At 34.9% G+C, this 5,147-nt stretch overlaps 1 long non-coding RNA gene across 2 annotated transcripts; it reads right to left on the bottom strand.

Moving 5' to 3' along the window:
• Window positions 1–3,232: 3,232 nt before the first annotated feature.
• On the bottom strand, window positions 3,233–4,632 carry LOC136302087 (uncharacterized). 2 transcript variants are annotated; one of them, XR_010724001.1, is made up of 4 exons: window positions 4,554–4,632; window positions 3,896–4,050; window positions 3,708–3,824; window positions 3,233–3,471 (listed from the first exon to the last, which is right to left on the bottom strand). It is a non-coding gene; the product is annotated as an uncharacterized lncRNA (long non-coding RNA). The 2 variants fall into 2 exon arrangements; XR_010724000.1 differs by having other exon boundaries at window positions 3,708–3,801.
• Window positions 4,633–5,147: the final 515 nt, after the last annotated feature.

Raw genomic sequence — 5,147 nt, 5'->3', positions numbered from 1 at the left:
CAGAGTATTCTAGTTGAACGAACACCACAATTACTTATTTCTGCTATGCAGCCTCTTGGTTTAATTGTATATTAAGCTATGTCAGTTGATTCAAGTGCTTGACCACTTCTGCTATTTCTGAACAAAAATCAGATTTTCCTGTAAGAAACTCAGCCTCAGGGAGAAGAAATTATCTGACCAAATCCTGCTCCACATTTAAACTGTAACCAGAGAAGAAGATTGCTTTTTTAGACTGACTTTTGCAGTTTTATTTCTTTTCTGTTTGCAACAATGAATATATATTTTATTTATTGTGTCCTATCTGTCATTGCTTCTCTCTCCATGTCCCAAAATAAGAACTACAATACATCACTTATCTCCAGACCCCCTTGCCATAGGGCTTACACTCAGATTAGCTGGTTCTGATCTTTCAACAATGTAAGGAAGTCTTGGCAAAGCAGGTGAGGCTTTCACTGCAGGAAAAAATTTTCTTTTTCATTTTTGTTCCCTAATTGATGATTTTTTCCCAAGCATCATAAGCCTAATCCTCTCTTCTGCCTCATGCATTTTGCATTGATATAATACATTCTCTTGATGGTGCAAGTCAGAAAGAATTCCAATTGGAAAGTAATTTTTTTCATATTTACATTTTTATCATTTGATCATTTGCTTTCTTCTTCCATGAAAAGCTGCTACTTCAGTGCCATACATCTGACAATCTGTTTGATTGTTCAGCTGAACATGCAGAGGCAACACAAGTAGGGCAGTGGGAGTTGACAGGCTTCCCCTCATGCCCAGAACAACATATGGGACGTATGGATCGTCAAGAGAGTTGAGAAGCTCTCATTATTTTCTGTTATCTGTCAGTTTTCACATTATAGGAACAGCATATATCTAAAACCTGTTTTGGGGGCTTTTTTAGTTGTGGGATTAAATTCAGGTTGTAGCTCCCATATTTGTAGCCACTCAGCAGAAGTGTTTGTGTGAAGAGCCCTTTGTAGATTCATCCTGGTTTCACTAGACTGCTGCTGGAAGCTATCAAAGAGCCATAAAATCCCCAGCACTGGCTTTGCCTTTCCTGTGGGCATTGACCAACATGACAGTTCTTTCACTTCACAGCTGTAGCTACAGCTTTTCCCTTTCAGCTCCCCATACCACCTAGCACAGGAATGGCAGAGCCTGTCTGCTCTGTCCTGCAAAGCCTCACTCATTTCTTGCTTTGTGCCCAGGAGAGGATCCAACACTGGTACAGCCTCTGATTAGACACAGGGCTCTGGAGAATGGCACAGCAGAAGTGCCCAAGCCAAAAAAACATTGATTTCTAACATGTGGATCTAAAATCTAATCAAATTTCAGTAATATCAGCCTGTGACCTTTTCTCTTATTAGTGAATTTATGCACAGCTTAGTCTCTCACTCCCTTAGCGCTTTGTGTGTGCTGGTGTTGCCTTCAGCATAATTATTGGAAAATTTTGAGTGCTAATTGAGCATGATTGAATTTTGATATAAATCACGTGTACTGTATGTGAGAAGAAAAGCATCTTTGTGTTTTTCTCAGAGTGGTAAGGGATTGGGGAAGCAAGATCTACCGCAAGACATAGAATTCTGATTTTTCACGATCTAGTTATTTTTAATATAGTTCCATTACCAGGAGTCTGGTGACATATTTCCATGTAGAACAGTACATGTTTCACTTAAAATCCATATAAATAAGACCCCTTGCAGGACTGAAGTGAAGCTCTGATAACACAGTCATTGATAAACCCCTCTATTTTCGGGTGTTTAACACAGCAGTGAAATTTTGCTTCTGGCAGGAGCTTGACTAATATCAAAACACCAAAAATACATTTTATAAAATTACTTTTTACACTTTCTGAAAAAAATCTTGGTTTTCTTTTCAGAAATAATGCAAAGGTGATATCCTAGAATGCTTTGCTGAGTATTTTGATGCTCAATCTGTAATAAAAGCTGTCGCTTTCTTTCATTCTATTTTTTTAAAAAAATCTTTTCTCTTAAAATTGGTTGTTTTTACACCTCTTGGTGAAGATGCTTTAGTTTCACCACTGCATGTACTGGTTAAGTAAATTAATGTGATTTAAAATAAAAAGTAGTAAGCTTTGTCTCAAACATTCTCAAACAAACAAGAGTTAGAAATAATAGTTTAATTCCCACAAAGTAAAATACTGAAAATCACTTTTGAAAGTATTTGTAAATAATCTATTTGTCTAAAAGATTTAAAGAAAAATTTACAAACACAAATTGATTCAAAAGATGACTTTTTGCCTCATTTCTTTGAATTTTAGCTCATAAACTAAGCCCATGCTAGGTGCTCAAATAGTTAAGTTAATTTTTCCATGTGAATATTCTATTCTGTTTTCATTCTGATTTCAGATGTTTTGAAATTTGATAATCTCTTTTCCCTTGCAATAAACTTACTTTTAATTTGGAATAAGGATGAATGTAGATGATAAATTGTGAAATGCCTAGGCTTGATCAAGTTTTCTTAGTATGATCAAGTCTGAAGTCTAGATGAAAATCTAAACTTACATCTGTCTTTTCTAACATATAAGCTTAATAACTAAATTGATAGATTAAAAGATACAGCAATAAATATTATTTGTGACTCAAGATTCCATTTTATCCTTGCACTCTTAAATTTCTTATCTAAGAATTTAGGAGTTTTAGCAAAAAATAATTGCTAAATACTTTATTTTTAAAGACTATTTCTCCAGGCAGACTGCATGTTCATTAAAAAAAAAAAAAACAAACAAAAGTACTGTGCAATTCTAGTATTTAAAATTTCAAAGACAAGGTCAGCTGAAGCTCAGTCCCTCAAAAATATGTTTACCATTCTTTTTAAGGACAACATGTGAATTTTTGTAAGCAAAACAGATGCTCCCTTCCTAAGCAAGTTGCAGAAGAGACCATGATTACAAGAGAAGTACTCTAAACCTGCTCCTTGGAAATTTAGAGTAGATAAGAACTGCATATATACCTAAAAGTACATATATACTTCTAAAAAGAAAATATTTTAAGAGCCTGTAATATGAATTTTTAAATCTTATACCAATTGTAATTAGCAGACTGAAAATTACATGGATAATTTTTTTATAAGGTCAAATTAATTCTAAAGCTTTGTTTGGATTATGAGGAAAAATTTAATAACATCAGCAAACATGAAGAAATGTGAAGGGAGAATCTTTTCTATTTATTCATTTTTTATTAGTTACCAGTAAAAACCAGAAATACCCAGCTCAGGATAGCCTCTTACCTAAGAGGCTGATTGATAGACATCCACTGATGATGAAGAATTTGTCAATATAACATCCCACAATAATGCTTTCTTTTAACGCTTTTTTAATCTATTGGCACTCTGCTAAGACTAAGATTTCTGCAGCTTTGTTTGTACTCCTTCATTTGCCATGCATAATTCTTACCAGGAGGACATTCAGTGTTTCTGACTTCAAAAGATGAAGAAAGTACTGAAGACTAACTAAAATAAAACACAGAGATATTTCATGACATATATCTAAAGCTCTTCAACCAGTTGTAAAGAAATTCTTCAAAAGAATCAGAATACTTTGAATACATAGAAAAACTGTCTATAAAAGGTTGGATTTTAGATTTAACCTGTGCAGGCCTTTGTATTTCTCACATTATACAGCTTGGTATACTCCGCATGCTAGCAGTGGCACAGACAATAAACTTGCCTGCTTCAGAAGAACTTACAAGCATTTTTGCCATCCGGTGAGGGATTCTGATTTTTTCAACATGTGTATCTCATTTTTAAATAGATCATTACTTGGTAGTGCACTGGTGTAGCCTGGAAAAAAGATGTAATTTCTCCTTAAGGCAAATTTGTGATGACAGCTCGTAAATTCTAGGAATGGAGTACCTCTCCAGTGACCATCACTTACAGTCGACAATGTGCAGGGGATGAGTATCCAGTGGGATGAACATTTCCATGATTTCAGATGGTGGAGAGGCTGAAGTCTGTCTGTGTCAAACACATTAGAACTCCGCATTGTTTTACATCTTGCAGGGTTTCAAGGGAAGAGTCGTATACCATTCTCTAATGCATAGATGAAAAGAAGAGAAAGGAAAGTAACTATTCCTAAATGTAACTATAGAGAGAGTGGGATGAAACAGCATAAAATCATTTTTGAAGCCCTCTGGGAAAATCCAAACTTGTAGGACACAATACAAAATATCACTGAGATACAATTTATCCAAAAGCTTTGAGGTTTTAGCAATATAGTATTATTAGTACCAATAATAATAACATGCATAGTAGTAATATTCAATAGATGTTACAAAAATAATATTTTAAATTCACCATACATTATTTGAGAGCTTAAAATATGTGACTTTAGGCACAGCCCTTTTCTATAATGCTTTAAGCATCTAAACAGTGCTGCAGCTGTCTGCTGGATCAGATTGATATTAAGCATATCTGGTAAAAAAACTTTCTTAGTGGGGTACAACTGAACAGAGAATCACAAAATAGTTTCAGTTAGGGGCACCTTCAAAGGCCTTCCACTAAACCAGGCTGATCAAAGACACATCCAGACAAACCTTGAACAATTTCAGGGATGAGTCAACCACAGATTCTCTGGGTAACCTGTTCCACTGCTTACATTGCTACCTAAACCTTTAAGTGTAAAACCACTGCTCATTCACCTGTGGCTACAGGTGCTGATAAAACGCCTCTGTCCATCTGTATAGCAGGTGCCTTTAATAGATTGAAGTGCTCTCTCTGGAACCTTCTCTTCTCCAGACAGAACAACCCCAACTCACTCAACCTTTCATCACAGGAACAGTGTTCAAACACTCTGCTCTTTCTTGTGACTCTTCTCTGTAGCTGCCCTAACAGGTCCTTATTAGGAGCCTTTGCTTAGTTTGCTTATAGGAAAAAGCCAATGTTCTTATGTCATTGCAAAATAAATAAATAAATAAATAAATAAATAAATAAATAAATAATGCAAAATGTTCAAATATTCAATTATTTCTAGTAGTTATTCTAGTAGTTATTTAGCAGTACAGCCCACAAAGTTCTTGCTGGACAGAAAATAATTAACAGCAGATATCACCTGGGGAGGTTCCAAAGAACCTTATCTTTACCATACATTTTAGTACTTTTCATTTTCAGATAAATGTCAATTTATTTTC

Source organism: Chamaea fasciata, unplaced genomic scaffold (genome assembly GCF_029207755.1).
Source record: "Chamaea fasciata isolate MVZ Bird 193981 ecotype frontalis unplaced genomic scaffold, bChaFas1.0.hap1 SCAF_1, whole genome shotgun sequence".
In the NCBI taxonomy this organism is placed as follows: domain Eukaryota; kingdom Metazoa; phylum Chordata; class Aves; order Passeriformes; family Sylviidae; genus Chamaea; species Chamaea fasciata.
The sequence above is the reverse complement of the archived record's forward strand: the minus strand, read 5'-3'. Positions and strand labels throughout refer to the sequence as shown.